The following is a 23105-nucleotide window of genomic DNA, read 5'->3' as shown; positions in this document are numbered from 1 at the left end:
TAAGTGGACGAAATGGATGAAGTGGAGGAAGAAGAGGAAGTGTAGGAAGTGGAGGAAGTGGACGGAGTGGAAGAAGTGGAAGAAGAAATGGACGAGGTGGACGAAGTTGACGAAGTGGAGGAAGTGGAGGAAGTGGAGGAAGTGGAGGAAGTTGACGAATTTGACGAAGTGGACTAAGTTGACGAAGTGGACGAAGTTGACGTAGTGGACGAAGTGGACAAAGTGGATGAAGTGGATGAAGTGTACGAATTGGAGGAAATGGACGAAGTGGAGTAAGTCGAGGAAGTGGAGGAAGTGGAGGAAGTTGACGAAGTGGAAGAAGTGGAAGAAGAAGTGGATGAAATGGACGAGGTGGATGAAGTTGACGAAGTTGACGATGTGGAGGAAGTGGAGGAAGGGGAGGAAGTGGAGGAAGTGGAGGAAGTGGAGGAAGTGGACGATATGGACGAAGTGGACGAAGGGGAAGAATAAGTGAAGGAAGTGGAAGAAGTGGAGGAAGTGGAGGAAGTTGACAAAGTGGAAGAAGTTGATGAACTTGACGACATGGAGGATGTGGACGAAGGTTATGAAGTCGACAAAGTGGAGCAAGTGGTCGAAGTGCACGAAGTGGAGGAAGTGGATGAAACGAACGAAGTGGAGGAAGTGGACGAACTGGAGGAAGTAGAGGAGGAAGTGGAGGAGGTTGACGAAGTGGAAGAAGTGGAAGAGGAAGTGGAGGAAATGGACGAAGTGGACGAAGTTGACTATTTGGACGAAGTGGAGGAAGTGGAGTAAGTGGAGGAAGAGGTGGAAGTGGAGGAAGAGGACGTAATTGGGGAAGTGGACGATGTGGACTAAGTGGAGGAATTGGTGGAAGTGGACGAAGTGGACGAAGTGGAGGGGGTGGACGAAGTGGACGAACTTGACGAAGTTGACGATGTGGACGAAGTGGACGAAGTGGAGGAGGTGGTGGAAGTGGAGGAAGTGGTGGAAGTGGAGGAAGTATGGGAAGTGGACGAAGAGGAAGAAGAAGTGGAGGAAGTGGAGCAAGTTGGGGAAGTGGAGGAAGTTGACAAAGTGGACGAAGAGGAAGAAGAAGTGGAGGAAGTGGAGCAAGTTGGGGAAGTGGAGGAAGTTGACGAAGTGGACAAAGTGGAGGAAGTGGAGGAAGTGGACGAAGTTGACGAAATGGACGAAGTGGAGTAAGTAGACGAAGTGGAGGAAGTGGATGATGTGGACGAAGTGGACGAAGTTGGCGAAGTTGACAAACTGGAAGAAGTGGGCGAAGTTGACGAAGTGGAGGAAGTGGAGGAAGTGGACGAAGTGGAGGAAGTGGAGGAAGTTGGGGAAGTGGAGGAAGTTGACCAAGTTGACGAAGTTGAGGAAGTTGGGGAAGTGGAGGAAGTGGACGAAGAGGAAGTGGAGGAAGTTGGGGAAGTGGAGGAAGTTGACCAAGTGGACGAAGTTGAGGAAGTTGACGAAGTTGAGGAATTTGACGAAGTGGACGAAGTGGAAGAAGGGCTAGAAGCGGAAGAAGAAGTGGACGAAGTGAACGAAGTGGACAAAGTCGACGAAGTGGAGGAAGTGGAGGAAGTGGAGGAAGTGAAGGAAGTGGAGGAAGGGGAGGAAGTGGACGAAGTGGAGGAAGTGGAGGAAATGGACGAAGTGGAAGAAGTGGGGGAAGTGGAGGAAGTGGAGGAAGTAGAGGAAGTGGACGAAATTGACGAAGTGGACGAAGTTGACGAAGTGGAGGAAGTGGACGAAGTAGAGGAAGTGGAGGAAGTTGGGGAAGTGGAGGAAGTTGACCAAGTGGACGAAGTTGAGGAAGTTGGGGAAGTGGAGGATGTGGACGAAGAGGAAGTGGAGGATGTTGGGGAAGTGAAGGAAGTTGACCAAGTGGACGAAGTTGAGGAAGTTGACGAAGTTGAGGAATTTGACGAAGTGGATGAAGTGGACGAAGTGGACGAAGTGGACGTAGTGGACGAAGTGGACGAAATGGACGAAGTGGACGAATTGGACGAAGTTGACCAGGTGGACGAAGTGGACGAAGTAAAGGAACTGGAGGATGTGGAGGAAGTGGAGGAAGTGGAGGAAGTGGAGGAAGTGGAGGAAGTGGAGGAAGCGGAGGAAGTGGACGATGTGGACGAAGAGGAAGAAGAACTGGACGAAATGGACGAAGTGGAGGAAGTGGAGGAAGTGGACGAGATGGACGAGGTGGAGGAAGTAGACGAAGTGGACGAAGTGGAGGAAGGGGAGGAAGAGGAGGAAGTGGAGGAAGTCGAGGAAGCTGACGAAGTGATAGAGGTGAACGAAGAGGATAAAGTTGACGATGTGGACGAAGTGTACGAAGTGGACGAAATGGAGGAAGTGGAGGAAATGGACGAAGTGGAGAAGTGGTGGAAGTGGACGAACCTGACGAAGTGGAAGAAGTGGAAGAGGAAGTGGACGAAATGGACGAAGTTGACGAAGTGGACTAAGTGGAAGAAGTGGAGGAAGTGGAGGAAGTGCAGGAAGTGGAGGAAGTGCACGAAGTTGGCGAAGTTGACAAAGTGGACGAAGTGGAGGAAGTGGAGGAAGTGGAGGAAGTGGAAGAAGTGGAGGAGGTGGCGGAGTGGAGGAAGTGGAGGAAGTGGGGGAAGTGGACAATGTGGGCGAAGAGGAAGTGGAGGAAGTTGGGGAAGTGGAGGAAGTTGACGAAGTGGACGAAGTTGACGAAGTGGAGGAAGTGGAGGAAGTGGAGGGAGTGGAGGAAGTGGAGGAAGTGGTGGAAGTGGAGGAAGTGGAGGAAGCGGAGGAAGTGAACGATGTGGACGAAGAGGAAGTAGTGGACGAAATGGACGAAGTGGAGGAAGTGGACGAGATGGACGAGGCGGAGGAAGTAGACGAAGTGGATGAAGTGGACGAAGTGGATGAAGTGGACATAGTAGACGAAGTGGACAAAGTGGACGGACTGGAGAGAAATGAGGAAGTGGACGAAGTTGACGAAGTGGACGAAGTGGAGGAAGTGGATGAAGTTGACGAAGTGGACAAAGTTGATGTAGTGGACGAATTTGAGGAAGTGGAGGAAGTGGACTAAGTCGAGGAAGTGGAGGAAGTGGACGAACTTGAATAAGTGGAAGAAGAAGTGGACGAAATGGACGAAGTTCACGAAGTGGACGAAGTTGACGAAGTGGACGAAGTGGAGGAAGTGGAGGATGTGGAGGAGGTGGAGAAATTGGTGGAAGTGGAGCAAGTGGAGGAAACGGAGGAAGTGGACGATGTGGAGGAAGTGGAGGAAGCGGAGGAAGTAGACGATGTGGACGAAGAGGAAGACGAAGTGGACGAAATGGACGAAGTGGACGAAGTGGAGTAGGTGGACGAAGTGGAAGAAGTGGAGGAAGTGGAGGAGGTAGAAGAAATGGAGGAAGTTGAGGAAGTGGAGGAAGTTGGGGAAGTTGAGGAAGTTGACGAAGTGGACGAAGCTGACAAATTTGACGAAGTGAACGAATTTGACGAAGTGGAGGAAGTGGAGGAAGTGAAGGGAGTGGAGGAAGTGGGGGAAGTGGTGGAAGTGGAGGAAGTTGGGAAGTGGAGGAAGCGGACGAAGTGGACGAAGTTGACGAAGTTGACGAAGTGGACGAAGTGGACGAAGTGGACGGACTGGAAGGAGATGAGGAAGTGGAAGAAGTTGACGAAGTGGAAGAAGTGGAACAAGAAGTGGACAAAGTTGACAAACTTGACGAAGTGGGACGAAGTGGACGAAGTGTAGGAAGTAAAGGAAGTGGAGGATGTGGAGGAAGTGGAGGAAGTGGAGGAAGCGGAGGAACTGGTGGAAGTGGAGGAGGTAGACGATGTGGACGAAGAGGAAGAAGAAGTCGACGAAATGGACGAAGTGGAGTAAGTGGAGGAAGTGGAAGAAGTGGAGGAAGTGGAGGAGGTAGAAGAAGTGGAGGAAGTGGAGGAGGTAGAAGAAATGGAGGAACTTGAGGAAGTGGAGGAAGTTGGGGAAGTTGAGGAAGTTGACGAAGTGGACGATGTTGAGAAATTTGAAGAAGTGGACGAAGTTGACGAAGTGGAGGAAGTGGAGGAAGTGAAGGGAGTGGAGGAAGTGGAGGAAGTCGTGGAGGTGGAGGAAGTGGAGAAAGCGGAGGAAGGGGACGATATGGACGAAGAGGAAGAAGAAGTGGACGAAATGGACGAAGTGGAGGAAGTGGAGGAAGGGGACGAGATGGACGAAGTGGAGGAGGTAGACGAAGTGGACGAAGTGGAGGAAGGGGAGGAAGAGGAGGAAGTGGAGGAAGTGGAGGAAGTTGACGAAGTGAAAGACGTGAACGAAGTGGATAAAGTTGACGATGTGGACGAAGTTGACGAAGTGGACGAAGTGGACGAAGTGGACAAAATGGACGAAGTGGAGGAAGAGGAGGAATTGGACGAAGTGGAGAAGTGGTGGAAGTGGACGACTCTGACGAAGTGGAAGAAGTGGAAGAGGAAGTGGACGAAATGGAGAAGTTGACGAAGTGGACGAAGTTGACGAAGTCGACGAAGTGGACTAAGTGGACGAAGTGGAGGAAGTGGACGAAGTGCAGGAAGTGGAGGAAGTGGAGGAAGTTGGCGAAGTTGACAAAGTGGAGGAAGTGGACGAAGTTGACGAAGTGGAGGAAGTGGACGAAGTGGAGGAAGTGGAGGAAGTGGAGGAAGTGGAGGAAGGGGAGGAAGTGGAAGAAGTGGAGGAGGTGGCGGAGTGGAGGGAGTGGAGGAAGTGGGGGAAGTGGATAATGTGGGCGAAGAGGAAGTGGAGGAAGTGGAGGAAGTGGAGGAAGTGGAGGAAGTGGAGGAAGTTGGGGAAGTAGAGGAAGTTGACGAAGTTGACGAATTTGACGAAGTGGACGAAGTGACGAAGTGGAGGAAGTGGAGGAAGTGGAGGAAGTGGAGGGAGTGGAGGAAGTGGAGGAAGTGGAGGGAGTGGAGGAAGTGGAGGAAGTGGTGGAAATGGAGGAAGTGGAGGAAGCGGAGTAAGTGGACGATGTGGACGAAGAGGAAGAAGTGGACGAAATGGAAGAAGTGGAGGAAGTGGACGAGATGGACGAGGTGGAGGAAGTAGACGAAGTGGATGAAGTGGACGAAGGGGAGGAAGAGGAGGAAGTGGATGAAGTTCACGATGTGGACGAAGTTGACGAAGTGGACGAAGTGGACGAAATCAACGAAGTAGGGGAATTTGACGAAGTTGACGAAGTGGACGAGGTTGACGAAGTCGACGAAGTGGACTAAGTGGAGGAACTGGACGAAGTGCAGGAAGTGGACGAAGTGGACGAAGTGGGCGTAGTGGACAAAGTGGAAGAAGTGGACGAAGTGGAGGAAGTATACGAAGTTGGCGAAGTGGACGAAGTTGGCGAATTTGACGAAGTGGACGAAAAGGACGAAGTGGAGGAAGTTGACGAGGTGGACTAAGTGGACTAAGTGGATGAAGTGGACGAAGTTGAGGAAGTGGAGGAAGTGAAGGAAGTGGACGCAGTTGGCGAAGTTGACAAAGTGAACGAAGTGGACAAAATTGACGAAGTGGAGGAAGTGGGGAAGTGGACGAAGTGAAGCAAGTAGTGGAAGTGGAGGAAGTGGAGGAGGTGGAGGAAGTGGAAGAAGTCGTTGACGAAGTGGAGGAAGTGGAGGAAGTTGACAGATTGGAACGAGATGAGGAAGTGGACGAAGTTGAAGAAGTGGAAGAAGTGGAAGAAGAAGTGGACGAAGTGGAGGAAGTGGACGTGGTCGAGGAAGTGGAGGAAGCGGACGAAGTGGGCGAAGTTGACGAAGTGGACGAAGTTGACGAAGTGGACGAAGTGGACGGACTAGAAGGAGATTAGGATGTGGACGAAGTTGACGAAGTGGAAGAAGTGGAAGAAGAAGTGGACGAAGTTGACGAAGTGGAGGAAGTGAAGGAAGTGGAGGAAGTGGATGAAGTGGAGGAAGTGGAGGAAGTGGTGGAAGTGGAGGAAGTGGAGGAAGTGGAGGAAGTGGAGGAAGCGGAGGAAGTGGACGATGTGGACGAAGAGGAAGAAGAAGTGGACGAAATGGACGAAGTGGAGGAAGTGAAGGAAGTGGAGGAAGTGGAAGAGGTGGAGGAAGTGGAGGAAGGGAGGAAGTAGAGGAAGTGGAGGACGTGGAGGAAGTGGAGGAAGTGGAGAAAGTGGACACAGTTGACAAAGTTGACGAAGTGGAGAAAGTGGAGGAAGTTGACAAAGTGGATGATGTTGACAAAGTGGACGAAGTGGTCGAAGTAGTCGAAGTTGACGAAGTGGAGGAAGTGGATGAAGTGGAGGAAGAAGTGGACTAAATGGACGAAGTGGAGGAAGTTGGCGTATTTGGCGAAGTGGACGAAATGGACGAAGTGGAGGAAGTTGACGAAGTTTACGAGGTGGACTAAGTGGACTAAGTGGATGAAGTGGACGAAGTGGAGGAAGTGAAGGAAGTGGACGAAGTTGGCGAAGTTGATATATTGGACGAAGTGGACAAAGTTGACGAAGTGGAATAAGTGGAGGAAGTAGAGAAAGTATAGGATGGGGAGGAAGTGGAGGAAGGGGAGGAAGTGGACGAAGTGGAAGAAGTTGAGCAAGTTGACGAAGTGGTCGAAGTTGACGAAGTGGACGGAGTGGACCAAGTGGACGAAAGTGACGAAGTGGAGTAAGTGGACGAAGTGCACGAAGTGGAGGAAGTGGACGAAGTGGGCGATGTTCACAAAGTGGACGAAGTTGACTAAGTGGAGGAAGTGGAGGAAGTGGAAGAAGTGGACGAGGTCGAGGAAGTGGAGGAAGTGGAGGAAGTGGACGAAGTGGACGAAGTGGACGAAGTGGAGGAGGTGAAGGAAGTGGTGGAAGTGGAGGAAGCGGAGGAAGTGGACGATGTGGAGGAAGAGGAAGAAATGTACGAATTGGACGAAGTGGAGGATGTGGAGGAAATGGAAGAAGTGGAGGAAGTGGAGGAAGTCGAAGAAGTGGAGGAAATGGAGGAGGTGGAGGAAGTGGAGGAAGTTGGGGAAGTGGAGGAAGCGGACGAAGTGGGCGAAGTTGACGAAGTGGACGAAGATGACGAAGTGGACGAAGTTGACGAAGTGGACGAACTGGACAAAGTTGACGAAGTCGACGAAGTGGACTAAGTGGACGAAGTGGAGGAAGTGGACGAAGTGCAGGAAGTGGAGGAACCTGACGAAGTGGAAGAAGTGGAAGAGGAAGTGGACGAAATGGACGAAGTTGACGAAGTGGACGAAGTGGACGAAGTCGACGAAGTGGACTAAGTGGACGAAGTGGACGAAGTGGACGAAGTGCAGGAAGTGGAGGAAGTGGACGAAGTTGGCGAAGTTGACAAAGTGGAGGAAGTCGACGAAGTGAACGAAGTGGAGGAAGTGGACGAAGTGGAGGAAGTGGAGGAAGTAGAGGAAGTGGAGGAAGTGGAGGAAGTGGAGGAAGTGGACGAGGTGGAGGAAGTGGAGGAAGAAGAGGAAGTGGAGGAAGTGGACGAAGTGGAGGAAGGGGAGGAAGTGGAGGAAGAGGAGGAAGTGGAGGAAGGTGAGGAACTTGAGGAAGTGGAGGAAGTGGAGAAAGTATAGGAAGGGGAGGAAGTGGAGGAAGGGGAGGAAGTGGAGGAAGTGGACAAAGTGGACGAAATAGACGAAGTGGACGAAGTAAACGAAGTGGACGAAAGTAACTAAGTGGAGTAAGTGGACGAAGTGGAGGAAGTGGACGAAGTTGGCGAAGTTCACAAAGTTGACGAAGTGGAGGAAGTGGAGGAAGTGGAGGAAGTGGACGAACTTGACAAAGTGGAGGAAGTGGAGGAAGTGGAGGAGGGGAGGAAGTGGTGGAAGTGGAAGAAGCGGAGGAAGTGGATGATGTGGACGAAGTGGAAGATAAGTGGACGAAATGGACGAAGTGGAGGAAGTGGAGGAAGTGGAGGAGGAAGAAGTGGAGGATGTACAAGAAGTGGAGGAAGTGGAGGAAGTGGAGGAAGTCTAGGAGGTGGTGGAAGTGGAGGAAGCGGAGGAAGTGGACGATGTGGACGAAGAGGTAGAACAAGTGGATGAAATGGACGAGGTGGAGGAAGTTGAGGAAGTGGAGGAAGTGGATGAGATGAACGAGGTGGAGGACGCAGAGGAAGTGGACGAAATGTTGGAACGGGAGGAAGAGGAGGAAGTGGAGGAAGTGGAGAAAGTTTAGGAAGTTGACGAAGTGGAAGGGGTGGACGAAGTTGACGATGTGGACGAAGTTAACAAAGTCGACGAAGTGGACGAAGTGTACGAAGTGGTCGAAAAGGACGAAATGGAGGAAGTGGAGGAATTGCACGAAGTGGAGGAAGTGGAGGAAGTGCAGGAAGTGGAGGAGGTGGACGAACTTGACAAAGTGGAAGAAGTGGAAGAAGAAGTGGACGAAATGGACGAAGTGGCTGAAGTTGACGAAGTTGACGAAGTGGACGAAGTTGACGAAGTGGACTAGGTGGACGAAGTGGAAGAAGTGGATGAAGTGGACGAAGGGGAGGAAGGGGAGGAAGTGGTGGAACTGGAGGAATTGGAGGATGTGGACGAAGTGCACGAAGTGGAAGAAGAAGTGGAGGAAGTGGAAGAAGGGGAGGAAGTGGAGGAATTGGACGAAGTGGAGGAAGTGAACGAACTTGACGAAGTGGAAGAAGTTGGCGAAGGTGACAAAGTGGACGAAGTGGACGAAGTTGATGAAGTGGAGGAAGTGGAGGAAGTGGAGGAAGTGGATGAAGTAGACGAAGTGCAAGAAGTGGAGGAAGTGGACGAAGTTGGTGAAGTTGACAAAGTGGAGGAAGTGGACGAAGTTGACGAAGTGGAGGAAGTGGAGTAAGTGGAGGAAGTGGAGGAAGTCGAGGACTGGAGGGAGTGGGGGAAGTGGACAATGTGGGCGAAGAGGAAATGGAGGAAGTGGAGGAAGTGGAGGAAGTTGGGGAAGTGCAGGAAGTTAACGAAGTGGACGAAGTTGACGAATTTGACGAAGTGGACGAAGTTGACGAAGTGGAGGAAGTGGACTAAGTGGACGAAGTGGAGGAAGTGGACGAAGTGCAGGAAGTGGACGAAGTTGGCGAAGTTGACAAAGTGGAGGAAGTGGACGAAGTTGACGAAGTGGAGGAAGTGGAGGAAGTGGAGGATTGGAGGAACTGGAGGAAGTGGGGGAAGTGGACATTGTGGATGAAGAGGGAGTGGAGGAAGTGGAGGAGCTTGGGGAAGTGGAGGAAGTTGACGAAGTGGATGAAGTTGACGAATTTGACAAAATAGACGAAGTGGACGAAGTGGAGGAAGTATACGAAGTTGGCGAAGTGGACGAAGTTGGCGAATTTGATGAAGTGGACGAAAAGGACGAAGTGGAGGAAGTTGACGAGGTGGACTAAGTGGACTAAGTGGATGAAGTGGACGAAGTTGAGGAAGTGGAGGAAGTGAAGGAAGTGGACGCAGTTGGCGAAGTTGACAAAGTGAACGAAGTGGACAAAATTGACGAAGTGGAGGAAGTGGAGGAAGTGGACGAAGTGGACGAAGTGAAGCAAGTAGTGGAAGTGGAGGAAGTGGAGGAGGTGGAGGAAGTGGAAGAAGTCCTTGACGAAGTGGAGGAAGTGGAGGAAGTTGACAGACTGGAAGGAGATGAGGAAGTGGACGAAGTTGAAGAAGTGGAAGAAGAAGTGGACGAAGTGGAGGAAGTGGACGTGGTCGTGGAGGAAGCGGACGAAGTGGGCGAAGTTGACGAAGTGGACGAAGTTGACGAAGTGGACGAAGTGGACGGACTAGAAGGAGATGAGGATGTGGACGAAGTTGACGAAGTGGAAGAAGTGGAAGAAGAAGTGGACGAAGTTGACGAAGTGGAGGAAGTGAAGGAAGTGGAGGAAGTGGATGAAGTGGAGGAAGTGGAGGAAGTGGTGGAAGTGGAGGAAGTGGAGGAAGTGGAGGAAGTGGAGGAAGCGGAGGAAGTGGGCGATGTGGACGAAGAGGAAGAAGAAGTGGACGAAATGGACGAAGTGGAGGAAGTGAAGGAAGTGGAGGAAGTGGAAGAGGTGGAGGAAGTGGAGGAAGGGAGGAAGTAGAGGAAGTGGAGGACGTGGAGGAAGTGGAGGAAGTGGAGAAAGTGGACACAGTTGACAAAGTTGACGAAGTGGAGAAAGTGGAGGAAGTTGACGAAGTGGATGATGTTGACAAAGTGGACGAAGTGGACGAAGTGGTCGAAGTTGACGAAGTGGAGGAAGTGGAGGAAGAAGTGGACTAAATGGACGAAGTGGAGGAAGTTGGCGTATTTGGCAAAGTGGACGAAATGGACGAAGTGGAGGAAGTTGACGAAGTTAACGAGGTGGACTAAGTGGACTAAGTGGATGAAGTGGACGAAGTGGAGGAAGTGAAGGAAGTGGACGAAATTGGCGAAGTTGATATATTGGACGAAGTGGACAAAGTTGACGAAGTGGAATAAGTGGAGGAAGTGGAGAAAGTATAGGATGGGGAGGAAGTGGACGAAGGGGAGGAAGTGGACGAAGTGGAAGAAGTTGAGCAAGTTGACGAAGTGGTCGAAGTTGACGAAGTGGACGAATGGGATGAAATAGACGAAGTGGACGAAGTGGACCAAGTGGACGAAAGTGACGAAGTGGAGTAAGTGGACGAAGTGCACGAAGTGGAGGAAGTGGACGAAGTGGGCAAAGTTGACAAAGTGGACGAAGTTGACTAAGTGGAGGAAGAGGAGGAAGTGGAAGAAGTGGACGAGGTCGAGGAAGTGGAGGAAGTGGAGGAAGTGGAGGAAGTGGAGGGAGTGGAGGAAGTGGAGGAAGTGGACGAAGTGGACGAAGTGGAGGAGGTGAAGGAAGTGGTGGAAGTGGAGGAAGCGGAGGAAGTGGACGATGTGGAGGAAGAGGAAGAAATGTACAAATTGGACGAAGTGGAGGATGTGGAGGAAATGGAAGAAGTGGAGGAAGTGGAGGAAGTAGAAGAAGTGGAGGAAATGGAGGAGGTGGAGGAAGTGGAGGAAGTTGGGGAAGTGGAGGAAGCGGACGAAGTGGGCGAAGTTGACGAAGTGGACGAAGATCACGAAGTGGACGAAGATGACGAAGTGGACGAAGTTGACGAAGTGGACGAACTGGACGAAGTTGACGAAGTCGACGAAGTGGACTAAGTGGACGAAGTGGAGGAAGTGGACGAAGTGTAGGAAGTGGAGGAACCTGACGAAGTGGAAGAAGTGGAAGAGGAAGTGGACGAAATGGACGAAGTTGACGAAGTGGACGAAGTCGACGAAGTGGACTAAGTGGACGAAGTGGAGGAAGTGGACGAAGTGCAGGAAGTGGAGGAAGTGGACGAAGTTGGCGAAGTTGACAAAGTGGAGGAAGTCGACGAAGTGGACGAAGTGGAGGAAGTGGAGGAAGTGGAGGAAGTGGAGGAAGTGGAGGAAGTAGAGGAAGTGGAGGAAGTGGAGGAAGTGGAGGAAGTGGACGAGGTGGAGGAAGTGGAGGAAGAAGAGGAAGTGGACGAAGTGAAGGAAGTGGAGGAAGGGGAGGAAGTGGAGGAAGTGGAGGAAGGGGAGGAAGTTGAGGAAGTGCAGGAAGTGGAGAAAGTATAGGAAGGGCAGGAAGTGGAGGAAGGGGAGGAAGTGGACAAAGTGGACGAAATAGACGAAGTGGAGGAAGTAAACGAAGTGGACGAAAGTAACTAAGTAGAGTAAGTGGACGAAGTGGACGAAGTGGAAGAAGAAGTGGACGAAGTTGACGAAGTGGAGGAAGTGAAGGAAGTGGAGGAAGTGGACGAGGTTGAGGAAGTGGAGGAAGTGGAGGAAGTGGAGGAAGTGGAGGGAGTGGAGGAAGTGGACGAAGTGGACGAAGTGGACGAAGTGGAGGAGGTGAAGGAAGTGGGTGGAAGTGGAGGAAGCGGAGGAAGTGGACGATGTGGAGGAAGAGGAAGAAATGTACGAATTGGACGAAGTGGAGGATGTGGAGGAAATAGAAGAAGTGGAGGAAGTGGAGGAAGTAGAAGAAGTGGAGGAAATGGAGGAGGTGGAGGAAGTGGAGGAAGTTGGGGAAGTGGAGGAAGCGGACGAAGTGGGCGAAGTTGACGAAGTGGACGAAGATGACGAAGTGGACGAAGTTGACGAAGTTGACGAAGTCGACGAAGTGGACTAAGTGGACGAAGTGGAGGAAGTGGACAAAGTGCAGGAAGTGGAGGAACCTGACGAAGTGGAAGAAGTGGAAGAGGAAGTGGACGAAATGGACGAAGTTGACGAAGTGGACGAAGTTGACGAAGTGGACTAAATGGACGAAGTGGAGGAAGTGGACGAAGTTGGCGAAGTTGACAAAGTGGAGGAAGTCGACGAAGTGAACGAAGTGGAGGAAGTGGACGAAGTGGAGGAAGTGGAGGAAGTAGAGGAAGTGGAGGAAGTGGAGGAAGTGGAGGAAGTGGACGAGGTGGAGGAAGTGGAGGAAGAAGAGGAAGTGGAGGAAGTGGAGGAAGGGGAGGAAGTGGAGGAAGTGGAGGAAGGGGAGGAAGTTGAGGAAGTGCAGGAAGTGGAGAAAATATAGGAAGGGCAGGAAGTGGAGGAAGGGGAGGAAGTTGGGGAAGTGGACGAAATAGACGAAGTGGAGGAAGTAAACGAAGTGGACGAAAGTAACTAAGTAGAGTAAGTGGACGAAGTGGACGAAGTTGGCGAAGTTGACAAAGTTGACGAAGTGGAGGAAGTGGAGGAAGTGGACGAACTTGACGAAGTGGAGGAAGTGGAGGAAGGGGAGGAAGTGGAGGAGGTGGAGGAAGTGGTGGAAGTGGAGGAAGTGGAGGAAGCGGAGGAAGTGGATGATGTGGACGAAGTGGAAGATAAGTGGACATAATGGACGAAGTGGAGGAAGTGCAGGAAGTGGAAGTGGAAGAAGTGGACGATGTACAAGAAGTGGAGGAAGTGGAAGAAGTGGAGGATGTACAAGAAGTGGAGGAAGTGGAGGAAGTGGAGGAGGTGGTGGAAGAGGAGGAAGTGGAGGAAGCGGAGGAAGTGGACGATGTGGACGAAGAGGAAGAACAAGTGGACGAAATGGACGAAGTGGAGGAAGTGGAGGAAGTGGACGAAGTTGACGAAGTGGAGGAAGTGGAGAAAGTGGAAGAAGTGGAGGAAGTAGTAGAAGTGGAGGAAGTGGAGGAGGTGGAGGAAGTGGAAGACGTCGTTGACGAAGTGGAGGAAGTTGACAGACTGGAAGGAGATGAGGAAGTGGACGAAGTGAAGAAGTGGAAGAAGTGGAAGAAGAAGTGGACGAAGTGGAGGAAGTGGACGTGGTCGAGGAAGTGGAGGAAGCGGACGAAGTGGGCGAAGTTGACAAAGTGGAGGAACTTCACGGACTGAAAGGAGATGAGAAAGTGGACGAAGTCGACGAAGTGGAAGAAGTGGAAGAAGTGGAAGAAGTGGAAGAAGTGAAAGAAGAAGTGGACGAAGTTGACGAAGTTGACGAAGTGGAGGAAGTGGAGGAAGTGGAGGAAGTGGAGGAAGTAGAGGAAGCGGAGGAAGTGGACGATGTGGACAAAGAGGAAGAAGAAGTGGACGAAATGGACGAACTAGAGGAAGTGGAGGAAGTAAAGGAAGTGGAGGAGGTGGAGGAAGTTGGGGAAGTGGAGGAAGTTGACGAAGTGGATGAAGTTGTCAAATTTGACGATGTAGACGAAGAGGACGAAGTTGACGAAATGGAGGAAGTGGAGGAAGTGGAGGAGGTGGAGGAAGTGGAGGAAGAAGAGGAAGTGGAGGAAGTGGACGAAGTGGAGGAAGGGGAGGAAGTGGAGGAAGAGGAGGAAGTGGAGGAAGGTGAGGAAGTTGAGGAAGTGGACGAAGTGGAGAAAGTATAGGAAGGGGAGGAAGTGGAGGAAGGGGAGGAAGTGGAGGAAGTGGACAAAGTGGACGAAATAGACGAAGTGGACGAAATAAACGAAGTGGACGAAAGTAACTAAGTGGAGTAAGTGGACGAAGTGGAGGAAGTGGACGAAGTTGGCGAAGTTCACAAAGTTGACGAAGTGGAGGAAGTGGAGGAAGTGGACGAACTTGACAAAGTGGAGGAAGTGGAGGAAGGGGAGGAGGGGGAGGAAGTGGTGGAAGTGGAAGAAGCGGAGGAAGTGGATGATGTGGACGAAGTGGAAGATAAGTGGACGAAATGGACGAATTGGAGGAAGTGGAGGAAGTGGAGGAGGAAGAAGTGGAGGATGTACAAGAAGTGGAGGAAGTGGAGGAAGTGGAGGAAGTGGAGGAAGTCTAGGAGGTGGTGGAAGTGGAGGAGTGGAGGAAGCGGAGGAAGTGGACGATGTGGACGAAGAGGTAGAACAAGTGGACGAAATGGACGAGGTGGAGGAAGTTTAGGAAGTGGAGGAAGTGGATGAGATGAACGAGGTGGAGGACGTAGAGGAAGTGGACGAAATCTTGGAACGGGAGGAAGAGGAGGAAGTGGAGGAAGTGGAGAAAGTTGAGGAAGTTGACGAAGTGGAAGGGGTGGACGAAGTTGACGAGGTGGACGAAGTTAACAAAGTCGACGAAGTGGACGAAGTGGACGAAGTGTACGAAGTGGTCGAAAAGGACGAAATGTAGGAAGTGGAGGAATTGGACGAAGTGGAGGAAGTCGAGGAAGTGCAGGAAGTGGAGGAGGTGGACGAACTTGACAAAGTGGAAGAAGTGGAAGAAGAAGTGGACGAAATGGACGAAGTAGCTGAAGTTGACGAAGTGGACGAAGTGGACGAAGTTGACGAAGTGGACTAGGTGGATGAAGTGGAGGAAGTGGACGAAGTGCAGGATGTGGAAGAAGTGGACGAAGTGGACGAAGTTGGCGAAGTTGAGAAAGTGGAGGAAGTGGAGGATGTAGAGGAAGTGGAGGAAGTTGAGGAGGTGGAGGAAGTGGACGAGGTGGTCGAAGTGGAGGAAGTGGACGAAGTGGAGGAAGTAGAGGAAGTGGAGGAAGTGGAGGAAGGGGAGGAAGGGGAGGAAGTGGAGGAGGTGGAGGAAGTGGAGGAAGAGGAGGAATTGGACGAAGTTGACGAAGTGGACGAAGTGGATTTAGTGGACGAAGTGAAGGAAGTGGAGGAAGTGGTTGACGAAGTGGAGGAAGTGGAGGAAGTGGACGAAGTGGACGAAGGGGAGGAAGTGGAGGAAGTGGAGGAAGTGAAGGATGTGGAGGAAGTGGAGGAAGTGGAGGAGTGGAGGAAGTGGAGGAAGTGGAGGAAGTGGGGGAAGTGGACAGTGTGGACGAAGAGGAAGCGGAGGAAGTGGAGGAATTTGACGAAGTTGACGAGGTGGACTAAGTAGTGGACTAAGTGGATCAAGTGGACGAAGTGGAGGAAGTGGAGGAAGTGAAGGAAGTGGACGAAGTTGGCGAAGTTTACAAATTGGACGAAGTGGACAAAGTTGACGAAGTGGAGGAAGTGGAGGAAGTGGACGAGGTGGACGAAGTGTACGAAGTGGACGAAGTAGAAGAAGGGGAGGAAGTGGAGGAAGGGGAGGAGGTGGAGAAGGTGGAAGAAGTGGAGGAAGAGGAGGAAGTGCACGAAGTGGACGAAGTGGACGAAGTGGACGAAGTGCATGAAGTGGTTGACGAAGTGGACGAAGTGAAGGAAGTGGAGGAAGTTGAGGAAGTGGACGAAGTGCAAGAAGTGGAGGAAGTGGACGAAGTTGGTGAAGTTGACAAAGTGGAGGATGTGGACGAAGTGGAAAAAGAAATTGAGGAAGTGGAAGAAAGGTAGGAAGTGGAGGAAATGGAGGTAGTTGACAAAGAGAAGGAAGTTGACGAGGTGGACGAAGTTGACGAAGTGGACAAAGTAGATGATGTGGACGAAGTTGACGAAGTGGACGAAGTGGAAGAAGTTTACGAAGTGGACGAAGTGGAGGAAGTGGAGGAAGTGGAGGAAGTGGAGGAAGTAGAGGAAGTGGACGAAGTGGATGAAGTTGACGAAGTAGAAGAAGGGGAGGAATTGGAGGAGAGGGAGGAGGTGCAGAAGGTGGAGGAAGTGGAGGAAGAGGAGGAAGTGGACAAAGTGGAGGAAGTGCAGGAAGTGGTTGACGAAGTGGAGGAAGTGGAGGAAGTTGAGGAAGTGGACGAAGTTGACGAAGCGGACGAAGCGGACGAAGCGGACGAAGCGGACGAAGCGGACGAAGCGGACGAAGCGGACGAAGCGGACGAAGCGGACGAAGCGGACGAAGCGGACGAAGCGGACGAAGCGGACGAAGCGGACGAAGCGGACGAAGCGGACGAAGCGGACGAAGCGGACGAAGCGGACGAAGCGGACGAAGCGGACGAAGCGGACGAAGTGGACGAAGTGGACGATGTGGAGGAAGGGGAGGAACTGGAGGAAGGGGAGGAAGTGGCGGAAGTGGAGGATGTGGACGAAGTGCACGAAGTGGAAGAAGAAGTGGAGGAAGTAGAAGAAGGGAAGGAAGTGGAGGAAGTTGACGAAGTTGACGAGGTCGACGAAGTGGACGAAGTTGACGATGTGGAAGAAGTTGACGAAGTGGACGATGTAGACGATGTGGACGAGGTGGACGAAGTGTACGAAGTGGACGAGGTGGACGAAGTGGACAAAATGGAGGAAGTGAAGGAAGTGGTGGAATTAGAGGAAGTGGAGGAAGTTGGCGAAGTTGACAAAGTGGACGATGTGAGCGAAGTTGACAAAGTGGAGGAAGTGGAGAAAGTGGACGAAGGGAAGGAAGTGGAGGAAATGGAGGAAGTGGACGAAGTGGACGGCGAAGTTGACAAAGTGGACGAAGTGGGCGAAGTTGACGAAGTGGAGGAAGTGGAGAAAGTGGACGAAGGGCAGGAAGTGGAGGAAATGGAGGAAGTGGCCGAAGTGGACGAAAGTGACGAAGTGAAGGAAGTGGAGGAAGTGGACTAAGTGGATGAAGTGGAAGAAGTGGAGGAAGTGGATGAAGTGGAAGAAGGGGACGAAGGGGACGAAGTTGCCGAAATTGACGAAGTGGACGAAGTTCACGCAGTGGACGAAGTTGACGAAGTGGAGGAAGTGGACGAGGTGGACGAAGTGGAGGAAGTTGAGGAAGTGGAGGAAGTGGAGGAAGGGGACGAAGTGGAGGAAGATGAGGAAGTGGAGGAAGTGGACGAAGTTGACAAAGTGGACAAAGTTGACGAAGTGGACGAAGTGCACGAAGTGCAAGAAGTGGAGGAAGTGGATGAAGGCGACGAAGTGGAGGAAGTGGAGGAAGTGGAGGAAGTGGAGCAAGTAGAGGAAGTGGAGGAAATGGAGGAAGTGGAGGAAGGGGAGGAAGTGGAGGAAGGGGAGGAAGTGGACTAAGTGGATAAAGTGGAGGAAGTGGACGAATTGGACGAAGCTGGCGAAGTTGACAAAGTGGACGAAGTGCAGGAAGTTGACGAAGTGGACGAAGTGGAGGAAGGGCAGGAAGTGGAGAAAGTGCATGAAGTTGACGAAGTGGAGGAAGTGGAGGAAGTAGAGGAAGGGGAGGAAGTGGAGGAAGTGGAAGAACTGGAGGAAGTGGACGATGTGGATGAAGTGGAAGAAGAAGTGGAGGAAGAAGAGGAAGGGGACGAAGTGGAGAAAGTGGAGGAAGTGGAGAAAGTTTGGAGGGGCGGGAAGTGGAGGAAGTTGACGAAGTGGAGGAAATGGAGGAAGTGAAGGAAGTGGAGGAAGTGGACGAAGTGGAGGAAGTAGAGGAAGTGGAGGAACTTGACGAAGTGGAGGAAGGAGAGGAAGTGGACTTAGTGGACGAAGTGGAGGAAGTGGACGAATTGGACGAAGTTGGCAAAGTTGACAAAGTGGACGAAGTGGAGGAAGGGCAGTAAATGGAGAAAGTGGAGGAAGGGCAGGAAGTGGAGGAAATGGGGGAAGTGGAGGAAGTGGAGGATGTGGAGGAAGTTGACGAAGTGGACGAAATGGAAGAAGTGACGAAGTGGACGAAATGGACGAAGTGGACGAAATGGACGAAGTGGAGGAAGTGGAGGAAGTGGTCGAAGTGGACTAAGTGGAGGAAGTGGAGGAAGTGGAGGAAGTGGAGGAAGTGGAAGAAGTTCGAGGAAGTGGAGGAGGTGAAGGGATGTTCGAGGTGGACTAAGTGGCGGAAGAAGAAGTGGACGAAAGGGACAAAGTTGACGATGATGACGAAGTGGACAAAAGTTGACGATGATGACGAAGTGGACGAAGTGGACGAAAAGGACGAAGTGGAGTAAGTGGAGGAAGTGGACTAAGTGGATGAAGTGGAGGAAATTGATGAGTGGACGAAGTGGACAAAGTAGACGAAGTGGACGAAAGTGACGAAGTGGAGGAAGTGGACGAAGTTGACGAGGTGGGTGAAGTTGACGAAGTGGACGAAAGTGACGAAGTGAGGAAGTGGAGGAAATTGACGAAGTGGACGAAGTGGACTAAGTGGATGAATTTGAGGAAGTGGATGAAGTGGAGGAAGTGGACGAATTGGTCGAAGCTGGCGAAGTTGACAAAGTGGACAAAGTGGAGAAGTTGAGGAAGTGGACTAAGTGGATGAAGTGGATGAAGTGGACGAAGTGGAAGAAGTGGACGAAGTGAAGAAGTGGAGGAAGTTGACGAAGTGGTCGAAGTTGACGAAGTGGACGAAGTGGACGAAAGTGACAAGTGGAGGAAGTGGAAGGGAGGAAGTGGAGGAAGATGAGGAAGTCGAGGAAGTGGACCGAGTTGGACGAAGTGGACAAAGTTGACGAAGTGACGAACTGGAGAAAGTGGACGAAGTGCATGAAGTGGATGAAGTTGACGAAGTGGACGAAGTGGAGGAAGTGGAGGAAGTAGAGGAAGGGGAGGAAGTAGAGGAAGTGGAGGAAGTGGAGGAAGTGGAAGAAGAAGTGCATGAAGTCGAGGAAGGGGATGAAGTGGAGGAAGTGGAGGAAGTAGACGAAATGGACAAAGTGGAGGAAGTGGAGGAAGTGGTCGAAGTGGACTAAGTGGACGAAGTGGACGAAGTGGACGAAGTGGACGAAGTGGACGAAGTGGACGAAGTGGAGGAGGTGAAGGGATTGGACGAGGTGGATGAAGTGGAGGAAGTAGAGGAAGTGGAGGAAGTGGTTGAAGTGGAAGAAGCGGAAGAAGAAGTGGACGAAGTGGACAAAGTTGACGAAGATGACGAAGTGGAGAAAGTTGACGAATATGACGAAGTGGACGAAAGTGACGAACTATAGGAAGTGGACTAAGTGGAAGAAGTGGAGGAAGTGGATGAAGTGGACGAAGTGGACGAAAGTGACGAAGTGGAGGATGTGGACTAAGTGGATGAACTGGAGGAAGTGGATGAAGTGGACGAAGTGGACGAAGCGGATGAAGTGGACGAAGGGGACGAAGTTGGCGAAAGTGAAGAAGTAGACGAAGTTGACGAAGTGGAGGAAGTGGACGAGGTGGACGAAGTGCAGGAAGTCGAGGAAGTGGAGGAAGTGGAGGCAGTGGACGATGTGGACGAAGTGGAAGAAGAACTGAAGGAAGTGGAGGAAGCGGAAGAAGTGGAGGGAGTGGAGAAAGTGTGGAAGGGCAGGAAATGGATGAAATGGAGCAAGTGGAGGAAGTGAAGGAAGTTGACGAAGTGGACAAAGTGGACGAAGTGGACGAAGTCAAGGAAGTGAACGAAACTGACGAAGTGGACTAAGCGGAGGAAGTGGAGGAAGTGGATGAAGTGCACGAAGTGGAGGAAGGGGAGGAAGTGGAAGAAGTGGAGGAAGTGGAGGAAGGGGAGGAAGGCGAGGAAGTGGAGGAAGTGGACGAAGTGGAAGAAGTGGAAAAAGCGGAAGAAGAAGTGGACGAAGTTGACAAAGTGGACAAAGTTGACGAAGTGGACGAAGTGCACGAAGTGCAAGAAGTGGAGGAAGTGGATGAAGGCGACGAAGTGGAGGAAGTGGAGGAAGTGGAGGAAGTGGAGCAAGTAGAGGAAGTGGAGGAAATGGAGGAAGTGGAGGAAGGGGAGGAAGTGGAGGAAGGGGAGGAAGTGGACTAAGTGGATAAAGTGGAGGAAGTGGACGAATTGGACGAAGCTGGCGAAGTTGACAAAGTGGACGAAGTGCAGGAAGTTGACGAAGTGGACGAAGTGGAGGAAGGGCAGGAAGTGGAGAAAGTGCATGAAGTTGACGAAGTGGAGGAAGTGGAGGAAGTAGAGGAAGGGGAGGAAGTGGAGGAAGTGGAAGAACTGGAGGAAGTGGACGATGTGGATGAAGTGGAAGAAGAAGTGGAGGAAGAAGAGGAAGGGGATGAAGTGGAGAAAGTGGAGGAAGTGGAGAAAGTTTGGAGGGGCGGGAAGTGGAGGAAGTTGACGAAGTGGAGGAAATGGAGGAAGTGAAGGAAGTGGAGGAAGTGGACGAAGTGGAGGATAGAGGAAGTGGAGGAACTTGACGAAGTGGAGGAAGGAGAGGAAGTGGACTTAGTGGACGAAGTGGAGGAAGTGGACGAATTGGACGAAGTTGGCAAAGTTGACAAAGTGGACGAAGTGGAGGAAGGGCAGTAAATGGAGAAAGTGGAGGAAGGCAGGAAGTGGAGGAAATGGGGAAGTGGAGGAAGTGGAGGATGTGGAGGAAGTTGACGAAGTGGACGAAATGGAAGAAGTTGACGAAGTGGACGAAATGGACGAAGTGGACGAAATGGACGAAGTGGAGGAAGTGGAGGAAGTGGTCGAAGTGGACTAAGTGGAGGAAGTGGAGGAAGTGGAGGAAGTGGAGGAAGTGGAAGAAGTCGAGGAAGTGGAGGAGGTGAAGGGACTGTTCGAGGTGGACTAAGTGGCGGAAGAAGAAGTGGACGAAAGGGACAAAGTTGACGATGATGACGAAGTGGACAAAGTTGACGATGATGACGAAGTGGACGAAGTGGACGAAAAGGACGAAGTGGAGTAAGTGGAGGAAGTGGACTAAGTGGATGAAGTGGAGGAAATTGATGAAGTGGACGAAGTGGAGGAAGGGCAGGAAGTGGAGAAAGTGCATGAAGTTGACGAAGTGGAGGAAGTGGAGGAAGTAGAGGAAGGGGAGGAAGTGGAGGAAGTGGAAGAACTGGAGGAAGTGGACGATGTGGATGAGTGGAAGAAGAGTGAGGAAGAAGAGGAAGGGGACGAAGTGGAGAAAGTGGAGGAAGTGGAGAAAGTTTGGAGGGGCGGGAAGTGGAGGAAGTTGACGAAGTGGAGGAAATGGAGGAAGTGAAGGAAGTGGAGGAAGTGGACGAAGTGGAGGAAGTAGAGGAAGTGGAGGAACTTGACGAAGTGGAGGAAGGAGAGGAAGTGGACTTAGTGGACGAAGTGGAGGAAGTGGACGAATTGGACGAAGTTGGCAAAGTTGACAAAGTGGACGAAGTGGAGGAAGGGCAGTAAATGGAGAAAGTGGAGGAAGGGCAGGAAGTGGAGGAAATGGGGGAAGTGGAGGAAGTGGAGGATGTGGAGGAAGTTGACGAAGTGGACGAAATGGAAGAAGTTGACGAAGTGGACGAAATGGACGAAGTGGACGAAATGGACGAAGTGGAGGAAGTGGAGGAAGTGGTCGAAGTGGACTAAGTGGAGGAAGTGGAGGAAGTGGAGGAAGTGGAGGAAGTGGAAGAAGTCGAGGAAGTGGAGGAGGTGAAGGGACTGTTCGAGGTGGACTAAGTGGCGGAAGAAGAAGTGGACGAAAGGGACAAAGTTGACGATGATGACGAAGTGGACAAAGTTGACGATGATGACGAAGTGGACGAAGTGGACGAAAAGGACGAAGTGGAGTAAGTGGAGGAAGTGGACTAAGTGGATGAAGTGGAGGAAATTGATGAAGTGGACGAAGTGGACAAAGTAGACGAAGTGGACGAAAGTGACGAAGTGGAGGAAGTGGACGAAGTTGACGAGGTGGGTGAAGTTGACGAAGTGGACGAAAGTGACGAAGTGGAGGAAGTGGAGGAAATTGACGAAGTGGACGAAGTGGACTAAGTGGATGAAGTTGAGGAAGTGGATGAAGTGGAGGAAGTGGACGAATTGGTCGAAGCTGGCGAAGTTGACAAAGTGGACAAAGTGGAGGAAGTTGAGGAAGTGGACTAAGTGGATGAAGTGGATGAAGTGGACGAAGTGGAAGAAGTGGACGAAGTGGAAGAAGTGGAGGAAGTTGACGAAGTGGTCGAAGTTGACGAAGTGGACGAAGTGGACGAAAGTGACAAAGTGGAGGAAGTGGAGGAAGGGGAGGAAGTGGAGGAAGATGAGGAAGTCGAGGAAGTGGACGAAGTTGACGAAGTGGACAAAGTTGACGAAGTGGACGAACTGGAGAAAGTGGACGAAGTGCATGAAGTGGATGAAGTTGACGAAGTGGACGAAGTGGAGGAAGTGGAGGAAGTAGAGGAAGGGGAGGAAGTAGAGGAAGTGGAGGAAGTGGAGGAAGTGGAAGAAGAAGTGCATGAAGTCGAGGAAGGGGATGAAGTGGAGGAAGTGGAGGAAGTAGACGAAATGGACAAAGTGGAGGAAGTGGAGGAAGTGGTCGAAGTGGACTAAGTGGACGAAGTGGACGAAGTGGACGAAGTGGACGAAGTGGACGAAGTGGACGAAGTGGACGGGAGGAGAGTGAAGGGATTGGACGAGGTGGATGAAGTGGAGGAAGTAGAGGAAGTGGAGGAAGTGGTTGAAGTGGAAGAAGCGGAAGAAGAAGTGGACGAAGTGGACAAAGTTGACGAAGATGACGAAGTGGAGAAAGTTGACGAATATGACGAAGTGGACGAAAGTGACGAACTATAGGAAGTGGACTAAGTGGAAGAAGTGGAGGTGGATGAAGTGGACGAAGTGGACGAAAGTGACGAAGTGGAGGATGTGGACTAAGTGGATGAACTGGAGGAAGTGGATGAAGTGGACGAAGTGGACGAAGCGGATGAAGTGGACGAAGGGGACGAAGTTGGCGAAAGTGAAGAAGTAGACGAAGTTGACGAAGTGGAGGAAGTGGACGAGGTGGACGAAGTGCAGGAAGTCGAGGAAGTGGAGGAAGTGGAGGCAGTGGACGATGTGGACGAAGTGGAAGAAGAACTGAAGGAAGTGGAGGAAGCGGAAGAAGTGGAGGGAGTGGAGAAAGTGTGGAAGGGCAGGAAATGGATGAAATGGAGCAAGTGGAGGAAGTGAAGGAAGTTGACGAAGTGGACAAAGTGGACGAAGTGGACGAAGTCAAGGAAGTGAACGAAACTGACGAAGTGGACTAAGCGGAGGAAGTGGAGGAAGTGGATGAAGTGCACG

The sequence above is a fragment of the Vigna umbellata genome, chromosome 9 (genome assembly GCF_029865625.1).
Source record: "Vigna umbellata cultivar VRB3 chromosome 9, Vumbellata_1.0, whole genome shotgun sequence".
Classification (NCBI taxonomy): Eukaryota; Viridiplantae; Streptophyta; class Magnoliopsida; order Fabales; family Fabaceae; genus Vigna; species Vigna umbellata.
This window is presented reverse-complemented; position numbering follows the sequence as displayed.